Source organism: Scatophagus argus, chromosome 5, assembly GCF_020382885.2.
Source record: "Scatophagus argus isolate fScaArg1 chromosome 5, fScaArg1.pri, whole genome shotgun sequence".
NCBI classification, from domain to species: Eukaryota; Metazoa; Chordata; class Actinopteri; family Scatophagidae; genus Scatophagus; species Scatophagus argus.
This window is the reverse complement of record NC_058497.1, coordinates 8,053,585-8,069,589: the sequence shown is the minus strand read 5'-3', so window position 1 is coordinate 8,069,589 and position 16,005 is coordinate 8,053,585. Positions and strand designations below refer to the sequence as shown.

The following is a 16,005-nucleotide window of genomic DNA, read 5'->3' as shown; positions in this document are numbered from 1 at the left end:
ACCCATATTCATGAGGACCAAAGTGTCACTGAGGAAAGCGAAAAAGAAGATCTGAGGCAGAAAGTGTGTAATGGTCTACTCAGAGCTGTTAAAACAAAATGAAATATCATTCTGCAGCAGTCACAGAGCCATTACAGCCCCATCAAACAATGTTGGAGCAAGTGGTTGTTGTTCAACCTATGCAAAAAAAAACCAAAACTGTAAGAAGTCAAGAAACAAGAGCTGTAAAATAAATCTGTAACTATCAGTGTGCCACAGTCAACAAGAGGCCAGTCAAAGCCACTGGAGGTCATAAAGCAGGAGCTTGTGTCCTCTGCCAAACCGATGAGCTCATTATGCCATCACTGCTGATGGCGCAGTGACTTCATGCCCGATGCTGCATCTATTCATCGGCCAAATGGCAGGAAGCAAAGTCACCAGACTGCAAGTATGACTGTTTGGCAAAGGTGCCGAGTCCAGAACACTTCAGTTCAGCCTTGTGTCCCTTTGAAAATTACACTTACAGCACGAAAGACATTAACTCAGAATTAATTGAAAAAGCATCCACAAATTAATGTAGCCTACTTTAAAATGTTGTTTATTTATGATTTCTCTTTAACATTTAGCATGATTTGATTGATTTTAGTGGAAAATTTGGATGGGGTTAAACACTGATTTCATTAGTTTGGACTTCAGCTTGAATGAGATTAAACAATACAGTTCATAAAATGCAATACTGGGTTTAAATGACAATTTAAGCATATTTATGTAAGTTCTATTTAAGTAGAAATTTGGGACTTGGTTTTTAAAGACCCGAAGTGAAACAAGTGTTAACATTTTATGCATGAATTGCATGTTACATAGATAAGACCCATTTTCCCTCCTAGTTGCATTTCAATGCAATAGTCTGCAGAAAGATGGTGTGAAAAGGACGGATCAGCATTATTCTACATTGGTGTATTTGTTTTGGAGAGCATCAATATATTTCAGACCTTCTCAGCATGTCCACATTCTGCAGTTCATTACCATATAGCTCATTTACAATGAATTTAAGGATGACACTCCCCACCTCTGCCAGGATCTGTCTCTCCTCCTACTTAATACTCATCTTACGATGAGGCCAAAAAATACAGTGATAAACTCATCTGCTTGATTAAACAAAGGAAGAAAGCAAACCTGATGCGAGCACAGGTGTTTTCAGTATTCATTTCAGTTTTACACATGAGGAAAAAAAGTCATCACATTCAACAGAGTGATCAGACATTCCACTGCTGGTGAGGAGGGCAGTATGTGAGGCTTAACGTAATTGTACATGCCAATTGGAGTTATGGAGTTATGGAGTTCATTAAATAAACACACCATTAATGCCCAAGCCATCAGGTAAGAACAGCTTTAAATGTGAGTAGCTCATGTACAGTATGTGCTCTCCACTGATAAATAAATTAATCCTGCAAAGTTTTAAAGCTGTGTTTTTTCTTACTTCAGTGGAGAGATGATTTACTGCAAAGTCCTCTGTGGAAAATATCACTGTGCACGGCTCTGCATGCTTATGTTAACGCATAATTATTTGTACAGAAAATTACATTACTCCCATTTTCAATCTGACTCATAAACACAGTGCACGCATCCCTTGTTTTCAAGAGAGACACGGGGAACAGATGAATTCACACTCACCTGAAAATAAAAGAATGTGTGCTTTTTAAAAAGAAAAAGGTTTGACCGTGTTACAGAAAAATAAGCCCTTCAGAAGTTTTCATCATAACATGAAATGCAATCATTTCACACATTTACAAATTCTGGAAATGCAATCTCTTTACAGCCTGTAAATATTTAAAAACCAATGGCTATCAGCAGCTAATACAGGAATTTCCAAGGGGGAAAAAAAACTGACTTATTTTTCTGAAATTCTACATGCAATCTGAAAGGCACTCACAGAGTACAAGCCCCCTGTTGCAGACAATTTGTGTGAAATGGATTTATTAAACTTGTCAATATGCCCTTAATATTGGGAGGTGTTTGTCTCTGTTCACTTTATGGTGTTGGATGACCAATAGCTATTTTAGTATGACAAAACCTAGAAGTTTCTCTTTGTGCTGCAGAAAAACCCTCCTTCCAAGAAGTCATTTTCAAAGGGAATCACTGTGCAAATAGAGACAACTTCTGATAGAACTTACAAAGGACACTCCACTACCATAAAGTTAGAGAACTCATGAGAGACAGATCAGAACTGCAGTGATCAAAATTGAAGCAGTAGAGGCTAAGGTATCATGATTTTCAGTCCCTAGTGTAAGTCCACAAAGGCTGGATCCCACATTTCCCACAATGCATCTTGATGCCACCTTCTGTTAGACCCTCCCTGCCTGGTAAATGCCCATATTTGACAAACTCTTCACCTCCAGAGTCTCTAAACAAAGCAAGAAAACCCTAATGACGTCATAAGGCCTATTTTGACAGTTTTTCCTGCATATTATTAGCACAAACACATGAATGACAAAAGTTAGGTGCTCACCCACAGCTATAACTGGATCATGGCACCACTGGCGATGCACAGCTGGGAAGACCGCACTGCATACTGGAGGAGTTACGTAGTGGTGACATCCTCCATGACACCTAAGCTGACCATTTCTTTTTCCTTTTCTTCAGCTGTGTCTACTCACGCAGACAGGCAACAGTCCAGACCTGTAAAGTAAGGTAATTTCGGTGAGTATGAAAAGGGCTGAAGGATTGTGAGGGCTTCTCTCTTTGTATGTGAAAAGTGTGTACCTTCATGGGGCCCCCATGAGATTCAAAGACAGTTCACTCAGGTTCAAACACGGCAGTCTGGACAGGACCTAAGTGTCAGTTGCCTTACAGAGATTCTTTGCTATATGCACCTCCATGATTAGTGTGACTGTGTGACATTTATTCATTATTTAACATCAAAGAGCATGGGCTGCAAATGCAGCTGAGAAAATGTGTGTCAGTATGAAGTAATGAACTCTGAATTTGGATGCTCATCATTCAGATTCATGAGAGGAATCCCCCCCACTGAGGGCCAGTGATATACTGCTGCTATGCTTTACAGTGCTGGAGTTTCTGTTTATGTGTGAAATGGTTAATATTTTATATTGATGAGTAATTTTACCTCACTGACTTCAATCTCAACTGAACAGAAACAGACTCCATTTATTTCTTTCTTTTTTTTTTAATGCCTAATGTGGAAACTGGAAGAGGGTTAGTCACAACTCCATTGCTTGCCAACAGTCTGGGGTGGGGGATGTTACAAAAATAAACTGGCATCATGTCTTATTCAAAAACATCAGAGGGAATGTTGCTTCTATGGAGGCTTATTGCTCCACTCAGCCAGTGATGCATGCATGCTACATCAGCTCAAAAACCTGATTGACAATCATATAAGCGGGAAATATGTAGGTTTTTTGATAATAAACAGCAGGAGTAACAGAATCATTTTACTGAGGCACATTGTGATACAAATTGCCTGTTATCCAATAATACATAAGGAGGTATTTGTACTTGATGTGTTTAACGTGTCTCTGACTCATTGTCCAATTTCTCAAACTGAAAGATCATGCATCATGCATCTGAGGGTTGACATCAATTTTGTGGAATAAAAAATAAAGAAATGAAAGTGGTCCTCATGCAGCTACTGCACTATTTTCTGTTTACAGTATGACAGCAACAAACAAGTGCTGTACTGACAAAAAGACCTACAACTTAACAGCAGCGATAGAAAGTCTTTACAAATGCTGCCACACACTGTCATGTATGCAAACTCACAATGACAGTGTTGTTGATCTGATTTCTTTACAACATTCCTCTCTTCTATGCATTGTGATGGAGCTAAACAGACACAGTATATTACAACAACCTGCCAAAATCGCAGACTTTCCAACAAGCTACTGTGGCCTCTCAGTGCTAAACATTTTTGAAAGAAAAATAAAACAACATGGTAAGTGCTGCCAGTTGAAGGGAGCTGGAACGCATATTGCTGTTATGTAAAGAATATTCAGAGCTAAAAATTACACAGAGCTGTCCACACACTTAAGTTGAGTTTGCACATGCAAACCTTCTTTTTTAAAGAGAGATTCATAATCTAATCTAAATTAGTGTGTCCAATTTACATATTATCTATGTTAGCAGCATAATTTTAAGTGCAATGTACAATGCTCATTTATTTAACATGTAGAGATGTAATGTAAAGAAATGCTAGTAATTGTAACTTTATGATAGTTACAAAACAAAAATTATGAATGGATGAATAAATAGTAAGTCATTGAAATGTGCTAGTTTTTATGGAATGCATAGAATGAATTGAGGAGACTGAGGAGAGAAGCTGCCCTGTAGTCTGGTGGTATGGTAGTGGATACTTATGTATCACTGGCCAGATGGCAGCAGGGTGAACATGCTGTGTCTGGTGTGGCTGTTTTTATTTTTTATTTCAGTATCCTTTGGGCTCAGTTACTGCTACTTCACTGACACTGCAGCTCGCACTGTTTCCATACTTGTATTGCATATTTAGTTCAATTTAACTCTAATCTGGAACTTTCCTTTGTCCCTGCTCAACAAGCTGTAAAACAATAACAATTAGGTAACACCAATAACTATGTACAGAGCCACCGGTAGCTAGGCCTCTGCATCGCACAAACATGCAGGTGGCCTGTTTGTATCTGTGGCACCTGAACTGTGTGTGATGTGGTGAGAATGTACACCACACACTGCAGCAGACAATGAGGCTTGACAGCCTTTCACATCAGCACGCGTTAACCAGCTGTGACGAGAACACCTGCCGCTGATTAATAAAGAATCACAGCAACATTGCCACGTGTGAAAATTGTTGTTCTGATTGTTGAACTAACACCATTACCCAAAAATGTAATGGGGGGAGGGCATTTGAGAATAGAAGGATGGCAGATTTGAGTAACAGTATATATGTTTAATGTTCTCACTTGCTTTAGGACCTTACATTGTACACAACTTTATCACACATCTTTGCTATAGCATAATATGTAAGCATCTATTAGTGTACTCGTCTCCACTCAGCTGGGGTAGGGCTTATGATTTTATTTCCTCAGATTTCTAATCAATCTTAACACTAAGCCTTTCTCTCACTAAGGTGTCTTTTGGGAATGCAAAACAGTATTCATACAGTGCACAAATCTGAAACAAGGGCTTAAGAATATGAACATTTTATACTGAACTACCACCACCAAAAAAAACCCAGAAACATATGGTAACACTGCAAGCTATTAGATACACAGACAGAGTGCCTCATTAAACATTCCTTTGTATCTAATTTCTTTTCTTTTAGTTTTTAAAAATAAATCTTCTGAGGATATATCATGCAGGAACTGGAACAAAAAAAGGCTCTAAGTTACTATTTGTGTGGAACAGAAGGCATATTTATTCCATATCATAACTGTGAAGATGGATTCTTGTAGCAAAAATATTTTTACTCAACATGGTACTTGTCATTAACATTTTGTTACATTGGTACATGGATCTACTAACTAGCTTTACATCATACTAAATTTTACTGCCATTGCCTGTGATAAATGAAGATACCAAGGCCACATGAGCAAACTCAATCCACTGACAACGACCACACTATGTGATTGAAAGTATGAGGAAAAAATTACTAAGTAATTAAGTAAATTAAATTAAATAAATTCTTCTAACTGAAGATAAATTGAGTCTTAGATGAAGTCGGGACAAATTTGTTGATAATCGAGGCTGTTTCTGACTTCTGAGCTCCCTTGGCTCTGATCATCCTATATTTCAAGGGCCCCTAATTACATCATATTTTCCTTACTTGCTTTGTGACAGCATTTTGATGCACTCTGCAGCTGGCAAGGAAGTGAGGCTCTCTGGAGATAGTGTGTCCTGGTAGGTCCTATTGTTGGCTTTCAGTTTTAAATTCATTGGTCTCAGTCCACCTTGGTAGAGCCCAGAACAGCTTTCAGGGATAGCTGGGGAACCTTAGAAAGACAAATTGCTACAATAGATCATTATTGATACTACGACTGCCCCACAAAAAATTGCTTTTTCTAGATGAGTCATTAAAAGTGAATTTTGAATCTGAGAACGCTGAAACAGGCTTAACTGCTATGTGCCTGGGCTTTCTCTTTTTCCTTCTCACGTACTGTAGTCCTGTTTTTAGATGTCAATGCAAAAGGAACCATGCTAGGCACTAACCCTGTAAGTCACACACTATAAATGCCTTTTGGACATTATTGGTTTATCAACCAAATTTTTAACAGTTTTATTTTTTCAAAGTTATTTTTTCTTTTTCTTTTTTTGTGTAAAAGTTGGTTTTGTTTATAGGCTCAATTCATTAGTTTCTCTTTCCACTCAGACAGAGAAAATGTAAAATATAATGGCCGACAAAACAATTAGAGGCTGCCTCATTGGTGTAGTCGAGAACAGTCTTGTGAAAGACCGGCGTGCACTCAGGCAGTTTTAATCTTTTTTTGTCTTCTTCTCACAAACTAATTAAAGTCATTTGTGGGCGGAGGGGGAACTGATGACACACGGTTCAATGTTAATTTGAAATCTTGAGCAGTGTTGGCAATTATTTCACTTTTTCGGATGTGAACGACAGTGTTTAAAGTTCTTGGAATTAAAACAGGCATAAAAAACTATTAAAGAGCTTTATGTGATTTGTGTGGGTGGAAGCATTTCCTCTGTTAAATGAATACAAATGGGAATGTGTTTGCGATGCTGCAATTCATAATTCTGGGTCTGGGTTCAGTGAAAAGTCACCTTCACACTAGCTTTGTGTTATTCGTCCCATCAGTCCAATTCACTACTGTCATGGAGCATGTCTCTTCAATGTGATCCTGTCCTCATTAAAAAAAAACTATCTGTATTGAGTCGTGCTGTTGATAAAAACCCAGACAGACAGCTACTGTATGAATACTGTGGCCATCTGTGAGGTGAAAGAGCAATGTTGTTAATCATCATGTAATAAGCTTAAATTTACCTTAAATCATGCTAATTGGAATTACAACTTAAACAATGGTAATAACAATACATACCATAACCACTTAGGCCAATTACTGTAAGTGCTGTTTGATGCAGAAAGTAGAGTGGCAGCAAGCGCTGTGTCTCATGCTTGATTTAGAAGAGGATGGCTGTTTCATTTTCAGGAAAACTTGAATAACCCATTAGCTGTGAGCATTGGCCCTGATTGATGCCCTTAGCCCATGCCTGGAACAGGCTGCCTCAGCAATGATGAAAGATTTAAAAGCATCAACCTTCAGGCAAGTTCTTCTCTGCTGTTAACTGTGGGGGATATCTTAGCGCATTCTGCCCTCAACTTATCCTGACTAATTTATAGTTGGGCACACCCAGGGCACATTTCCAATGCTCGACCTGGGAGCACGACGCAGCCTCTCACAGCTGGCTGAACAGACAGCAGGAACTCCACCAGGATTGCAGAGGCTGCCACAGAGACCTGGACCTGTCATGTCGGGTCAGCACAGCTCAGGTCTGATCAGAACGGAGTCAAGGGAGATGTCATTTTGAGGAGACCACAGGGAGAGAATGGAGTGATAACAGCAGTCTCAGTTCCTCCTTATTCTGACTGCCAGAATCTGTACCTGATTATAAGTAAGTCAAAGACAGCAGACACTGGACTACTACACTAAACTTTTTACACTAAAGATTTCTGTTTCTTATCCAGGTCTCCTACAGAAAGCAAATAACTGCATTTGACCAAATGTCAACTGGATTTCTTTAAACTCGCGACATTCGGTATTATTTAAGTACAATTAATGATCCTCTTAATCTGCACTAACAAAAAATTGATTTGCGGGGTGAACTACAGGCACTGACTGGTCATCAAAAAAACTACTTTCATAGAACCAATACCCTATGACAATAGGGAAATTACTAACATCCTCATGATTCAGATGTGTTCTCACTGCTGCCATTAGAGGGTTGGTTACTGTAAACTAGAAATTGTTGTTGGATCCTTTGAGTGCCATCAACATAACAAGCCATATCAATCATAAATCTGAGCCTTTTGTTGAAAATGACACTACATCTATAAATAACAACCTCTGGAGAGTCGGCAGGGATGATTCACGAATGTGGACTTCAACAATTCCTAACAGTGAAAGGGACAGCAAAGTGTTTATCTCATTAAAATTGGTTTTGGTGTACAAGGCATTGATTTCATCCGCATGTGACATGTCTCATACTGTGAACAGGCTTATAATGCCTCAGCATAAGGTCAGAGGTCAGCACAGGGAGCTCCCAGATTCAATAGCCAATTAAAGCCTGCTTTCTTAGTGCAAGTTTAGGTGCTCAACTCTCTTCTGCACCTTCTTGCTCCCAGAGCTCTGAGTTCTTTAATGAGGGTCAGACCATGGATTTCTCAAATGAAGGATTCCCCAGCGTCGAAATCCCCCCAATTATATGTCCTTGAGGAAGGAAAATATATGTAATTATGAATCTGATCATCGCTAATTGAACCTATGGGATATGATCCAACGCAGTGACAGGGTAGCCTGGAGTTTGTTTGGCCTGGGAAATAATTTTTGTAAATAGAGAGGAAAAATGAGCAGTGAGAATCCTTGTTAAATAACCCACTGCTTGTTTAACAGTGGATCAGAATCACTGGGCATCTGAAGGAACCTGTGAATTTAAATCACAATCAAATAAATTGAATCTTATTAATGAGAAATAGTTAATACTGGGGTCTAAAGGGAAACTGAGATTTGATGGTATGAGAAATGACATATGGGACAGCAGTAGCCTCAGGTAGGAGAGACTAGCCAGTGGGGGAAACGGAATGGAGCTCCATGACCAAAATGAGGAAACTGGGTGGCTCTCAGGTGTTAAGTGTGTGGCAGTACAGTGCTGCTGCATGTGTGAGTTAGAATCAGGGAAGTGCTGGAGGACAGCATGCATGCTCAGCAAAACCTTCCCCAGGATAAGTAGGGGTTATAAGGATATGTCTGATGTAGAGGCAGATGAACTTGGCACATACCAATTATGGACTCAACACAGCTGCCAGTTTGTTCATGTCCATCTCTGGTATTTTCTTAATTACATAATTAGTCAGAGTGTTGGTATATGTGATGTCCCTGTATGACATGCTGTCATTAGCTTTGAACCTGCCAGTAAAACACAGCCCCCAGGAGACAGCTAATTTGTGGCATAGACTCATTTAATAGCTTTGAATTAGTGGATACATCATTATTATTTCCCATGCGTGCCGCACGTGTGAGTCATTCCATTTGTTAATGCCTTTCACTGTGTATTTTTTTAACACAATGATATCCTTTAAGCCCATTACCTTACGTATCACAGATAATGCATCTGCACTCATGTTGACACATTAAGGGCTGAAGTCCAAACACTGTGAATAAAATGCAATCGAAACTAAAAATTATGTTTGCTTACATGTCGGTATCTGTTTTTTGATAGTACCAAAAGAGGCATAACTGATCATATTGATGCAATTGTAACCCATAGTGCTGCTTGTGAAAATAATTCTTTGCAGCAGTGTAAGCATGTTAGTCAATCCATATTACTATTTGAAATTTTATATTACAAACAGTTAGCACATATACAGCACTTTCGCACAAATCATATTTCTTGAATAAAAGCACTGACATTTAAAGGGCTCTGGTAAAATGTCAAACAAGTGCTGGTGTTGAAAGTAAGAATGATGAAGAAGAAGCAGCTCGGCATAGTTTCCTTCTGCATGTAAAAACAAGGCACCTTTGACATTTCAATCTGAGCCCTCATAATCTGCTCTTTGCTGGCCTTTCAAATCATTGCTTATCACTTACTATTATTATTTGTCCTTCTGCTTTGCTCGTATGCTGCTATGCACAGTTGCATTCAAAGAGTACCCGGGGGCGCTGAAAGATGACACCGACAGAACAGTGTTGACACTGCGACTGTGTGTCTGCTGACGCTACATTGCAGAGGTGTCACTGACTCAACGGAGGAATGACTTAGCTGAGATAAAGAGTGCCGCTGTGACTGACAGCTTGTCTTCACAGGCAATGATGTCACCAAATCCATGGGTGATTTTCAGCCTCATGGCTGCTGTGCAAGCATCTCTGAAGACATACACTGTACTGCTTCATAGTAATAACAATGATGAGGGCCATGACTTCAGATACTCCACACCTTCAGACCAAACCAGACATTTTCTTATCTAAGAAGATTACCGTGGGGCTACACTTGAGCTAAATGCCGATGGCAGGATGCTAACCTGCTCAGAATGCTGCTGTTAAAGAAATAGTTTTATATGTTGTGAAATATGCGCTATTGGTCTGGAGATTTTGATGAGAGGATACCACTCTTATGTGCATATGGTGTACGAAGCCTTCACCAGCAACCAATTAGCTTCACTTAGCACAAGGAAGGGGAAACAGCTAAGATGTTACCGTTAAAAGGTGAAAACATCCAATTAACAGCACCTCTAAATCTATCAACCTGTTTGCATAATCTGTACAAGAATTGGAGTGTAGAAAGGACAAGTTAGTGGTGAAAAACAGAGTTAGTTTTTGGAGTTTTGCCTAGTCTTCTTGTGATACTCCAAGTTCTGCACATAGTCCCTGTAAAACCTCAACTTCTCATTTACACCTCAGTATTTTTTTTTTTTTATCTTTTTTTTAAAGAGATGCTAAGTGTTAATTAGTGAGTGTTTGAGCTGGTGTTGGACAGATTTTGTTTCCTTCGGACAGAACCAGATGAGCTGTTTTCCCATTTCCTGTGTTTGTGTTAAGCTTAAGCTAATTGGCTGCTTGCTGCACCCTTATATTTGCCAGACAGCCATGAGAGTTGTACCGAACTTGTTATCTAACTTCCAGCAAGAAAGCAAGCAGTAACATTTTCCAGTTTCATTATATATGAACCAGCTCTGCATCAAATAGCTGCATGCCTTGTATATTCCATCAACAACTGCAGTGGCCATTATGATGTTCCCTTCAGTTTTGACGCATGAGAGGTGAGTCACTCCTGCAGTGCCCAGTACTGTGTTCATCGTGACACAGGCACACACATGCACAGTAACACAGTCAGATCCCAAGGCCTGCATGACTTTCCTCTCTCCTGGGGGTGATCAATAGCCTGTAGGCTGAAGGAAACTCTACTGTATCTGTCACGGGACTGAACCACAGAACCCTGATGAGGGGGTGGCTGAAGAATAGCTGAGGTGGGTCGGTCCAGTATCTATAATGAGCCCCCCAGGGGCTGCTATATTATATGTGGAAATGGCTCCGATTAGGCCATCCAGCTGTAAAGTCCACAGGAAGAGAAGGTTGGTTAACAATAAAGCTAGTAGGGAGGTTATGGATGGGACCGAGCAACAGTCAGGTGTTATCAGAGCTGCATTCAGTCACTCTGCTCCTAACCTGCCTTCTTATGCTGCCCAAAGGCTGTTGATTGCGCAAATCAAATACTGTGTATTTCCTCCAGTTTATAAACCAATATCACTGCACAGTGAATCCTTTATTATTAAAGCACAATAATATTTTTATTTATTTATTTTTTTATGGGCACCGGCTTTATGGGCCCTGGTTTTCATCACTTCACAAAGGTAATGTAATATACAGGCCAATGCCGTAATATGCAGGCCAATGCATATGCACATTTGAATAACTTCTCAGTATGGCTACAAATGATCATAATTATCATATTTTCAACCTTAAGTGAAGCCTTATTTTTTCACAAAGTATTTATAACTTCCACTGTACTGAAAAGCAGATCATAAGTAGATTTCTTGGTTGGTAGCAAATGAAAGTGACATATTTCTATGACAGTTGGAAGTGACACGTCATTATGAGTTTGATAAGAATATCTATGATGTTTGACTGACCCTCTGGCCCATTGACCTTTAACGCAGAATAAGGACTTCTAGTTGGGTGGGTGGAGTATAAACATTACGCAAGAGAAAAGGTCATTGGCTTACCACAATCATTCATCTTGCAGTAATCATGTAATAATGTCAAATGTTTACTTGAATGATGTGTCAAATGTTTACTCATTATTGTTCTGGCAGTGTTTGGAGCAGCTTCCACTTCAGTCCAGTATTATATTTTGTATATATTTTCTGAATAATTTCATTAACTAATTTCAGTGGTGACCATTCTGTAAATTTCTTTAATCTATATCACGCAAAATACTGGAAACTGTTTTTCACTCATTTCTTTTAAGATGCTGTCAGTTTAATGAATAAATAAATACACAGATAGATCAATATATAAGTAACAGTAATAATAATGATAATACCATCTTAAATGCAATAAACCATTCTAGGAGCATTTCAATGAAAAGCATCATCATCCCCTTTTGAAAATTTTTCCAAACAGATCTGCATTATGGAATAACGTCTGGGTGAGCATCGTGAGGACTTTAACCGGCTTGCTGTAGATCGGGCATCGAATTCAGACTGACACATTGATTTTCATGCTCTGAGTAGAGGCACAACTGAGAGCTCGAGGGACAGTTAAATTCATACCAGCCTGTTGCGTGTGAATGTGTTTGTCTGTGTCTGTACCTTAACAACACCACCAACTGGGTGAGTGCCAGTTCCTTCTGTCATGTCACTGTCAAGCTCAGAACACTGAAATGTTCATAACCCTCCTCTCACTATGTTGTGCTCTGTGAGAACAAATAGTAATCTTCATCTGTTCATTTCTTTACTTGTGTTTTCACACACAATCTGGAGACACTGAAATATGAATTTGACAAAACTGGATACTAATCATGCATCTGAGTAAATTTTCAAAATTAAAAATTTTACTCTGGTTGGTCCCCATGGACCAAAACAAGATGTTTCTGATTGGTCCGGAGGCACTACACTTGCTCACTGTTGGCTGGAATTCAAACTATGTTACTGTAATTTAGCAAGACTAAGACTGCCGCCATTTTTTTTTTAACTTGTCGTCTGGCTGGATTCAACAGACATATCAGCACATTACATTTTCTCACATCCTTGTGCATCTCATCCAGATGATGCCAAAGCCTTGACTTCGGCATCTGTGGCTGATGCATAAAGCCTGGAAGAGTGGTGTATAGCCCTGATTTGAGACACTGACGTGAATCTTTCCCACTCCTAACTGATTCTGACTCTCATGAGCACCTGACTTTGAAACCAGAGTCTGGTTGGTCTGGTCTGACAGCGGTTTGGATCTAACTAATAGTCAGACTTAAGACTCCATCATTTGCACGAAGCTGTATGGTTCTTAACTACCTTAAGCAGGGCTAATTGGTCACAAATTCCGGGTGAATTAAAACCACACCACACAACTCAGCTCCCTTCCCTCCTACAGACCTGTGCAGAACTGAGATGCTAAGGTTGCCTATTTTTAAAATCTAATCTTTACATTAGTGAACATAATCTAATTTGAATTAGATTAATCTAAGACTGCACCAACATTACAGACCAGTCTAAAATCTCTGGATTTGTGTTGTTTTAGTCAACCATGGCAATCTTTTAGTGCTACTGGTGCAAAGTACATATACTGTAGGGGTCATTTTGGATTTCACTGATAAACAATCTATTTTAGCATTCAGGTTTGAGTAGGTGATGCTTCTGGAATAGGCACGACATACTGGGCTCAGGCATTGTTTGTTGTGTCTGATTTTCCACTTTGCAGCTGTGGGAACACTGACATGTTTTGGATTATCTACAAAAATCAGTTTCTAAATAAAAGTCTAAAAGTGGGAGGCCATTTTTCACTGTGGAGTTTTACATGTACAATGCCTCATTTAAATAATGATTTATATGAGGTGCTTCAAGTGACAGTGAACTATAACACGGTCCCCTTCCGCCTACCAGGTTCAGTGTTTTTCGCCTAAATCTAACCTGGTGAGAATTAATCAGTTTTTGATGCACAAAATTCTGATTATATGGAATAAAAAAAATAATTTCTTCTTCCAAACACACAGTGGCCATATGCTGGGATAGAAACAAGAGCAACAAAATTGCCTCAGAGGGGTTTATTGGGTCTGTATAGCTGCAGGGGGAGACACTGTTGGCATATTCTTCTATGCCTCTCACTGGAGATGGGACAAATCTGTGGGTTTGTGCTTTAGTTAAGGCCATTGTCCTGTTAACTGGTGCTAGTCAGGCTGACCTAAGGCTTTCTACTGGCACAAACAAACACAGATACAAACACCGATGTGCTCTGATGGGCTTCAGGGTGATTTAAGTTCTTCAAAAGCCTCCGGGATTTGTTGTGTGTGTGTGTGTGTGTGTGTGTGTGTGTGTGCAAGTAAATGCACTTAGATTTGTGCTTGTTTTTGTGTACACGCATATGGCTGCATGTTCCCTGTATGTGTGTGGGTTTCATCAGAAAACTCAGCAACAACTTTAACAATTCCCCAGGACCTCGCTGAGTCTCCGAGCAGTCCTTGTTATCTAATCTTGCAGGAGCTCACTGTGTGCAGGTGTCATATAACGCTGCAGCCAGCTGGCTCGTGGATAAATCCCAAAATGTCTGGAAGACTGTACCACTTATTTGGGTCGTGCTGGTTTGAGAGGAATAGAGTTGTTCAAATGCGTTCAATGATCTACTGTGCTCATTTTGTGCCCTGAAAAATACTAGTTTTTCACAATTATTTGGGATTCTGCCGTGATCTGTTCATTACAGAAATTGTGCCATACAATTTTGTGAATAGTTTACACCACATAATCAGGTTGCTGTGCACTGAATAATTCAGTGTTCAAGAGGGAGACGTTAAGACACATTTCTCATGATAACAATGAAATTGCGAACAATTGCATCATGGCACAACACGTTTTACTCCTTCTAATCTTATGGTATGATGTTATCCATGTCTGAGAAGTCTGTGTCCTTGCACATCCTCAACATTTTACATCCCAGCTCAGAGCTCTTGCAAGCTGCTGCTGCTCAGATCACTTCAGAAGTTCTTACAGTAGTTTGAATTATTTTCAATAATTAACTCTAACATTTGTGTACACACTTTCTGTTTTGCGTGTTTTAAAGGGGATCATGGATTTCTTCAGAAATTTGCAACTAGTACATGGTTTAAGTACAAGCTCAATGGTCTGCCTTGGTTTAAAAACAATTTAAAATTGACTGGAAAAATATAAGACAAACTAAAAAGCACAAAATATCTATTTAAAGTATTTTCATGGCAGCTAAATTTTTCATGACTAGTTTTTAGGACAGCCATTTGTATGCCCACTTGTCTTGTAAGAGTGAATGCTACAGAAAACGTCCAAAGGGACAAAAGTAACTGTAGTGCAAGTGTAAAAAACAAGTAAAAGGGGTAAAAAAACACTTCCTAAACCCATCAAATGTGTGTGCCATTATTTCTGAACTGCTCATTTCCCTCTCTGTGCAAGTAATAACATACAATAATTGTGCGTCATGCTTGGAAATTCATCACTAATCTGAGATTGATTCAATAACTAATGTGCTGAAATTGAAATGAGAAAAAAGTTGCCTGTGAAATTTCTACTTAGCAGGTTCATGTCATTACAGAACAAAGAGCTTGTGCAACAAAGAGCAGAAGAAATGCTCCAAAGAGCTGACAGTAGATTTGGTGGAGTAACAATGATGAGCAGCATCTTCACTGGCACACCTAGGCAGGAGCTCACCTAGAAATCTAGAATCTAGGCAGGAGGTTCAAGGACTGGTTAGGTTTCATGCGAAAGTAGAAAATAAAATGTATGCTTTTTTTTGGAAGGCGCATTCTCAGTTAATAATTTATGTTCCAATTTCTTGTTCCACAAAAACCTTGGTCCCTAGTGTGTTTATCATCCAGGGCAAGGGAGAGACACAGGACGCTAGAACAGAATGGGAAATGCACTTACTGTTAATAACAATGTCTGGAGGTAAGATATAGAAAATGATCCATTCTGTATCTGCTGTGAAGCCTTAGGTCAGAATAAACATTACTGTAATGTATTCTAAACATAGACTGTATATGCTTAACTCTTTAGACACAACTATAGTGTATTAGTCCAAATACTACAACTGCGATAAAGACAGTCGCAGATTAACACATAAAGTATACCTAGCATCTGAATTT

General features: G+C 39.2%; 1 protein-coding gene across 2 annotated transcripts in view; it reads right to left on the bottom strand.

Moving 5' to 3' along the window:
- The window catches only part of b3gat1a (beta-1,3-glucuronyltransferase 1 (glucuronosyltransferase P) a), a 69,452-nt gene that overhangs the window by 13,690 nt on the left and 39,757 nt on the right, over positions 1-16,005 (bottom strand). Inside the window, exon 3 of one of the 2 annotated variants that reach the window (XM_046390428.1) lies at positions 2,489-2,658. The gene's annotated coding sequence lies outside the window, so the exon portion shown is untranslated. Of the gene's footprint in view, positions 1-2,488; positions 3,225-16,005 lie in introns of those variants that run through there. The other variant, XM_046390429.1, reaches the window with a different exon arrangement.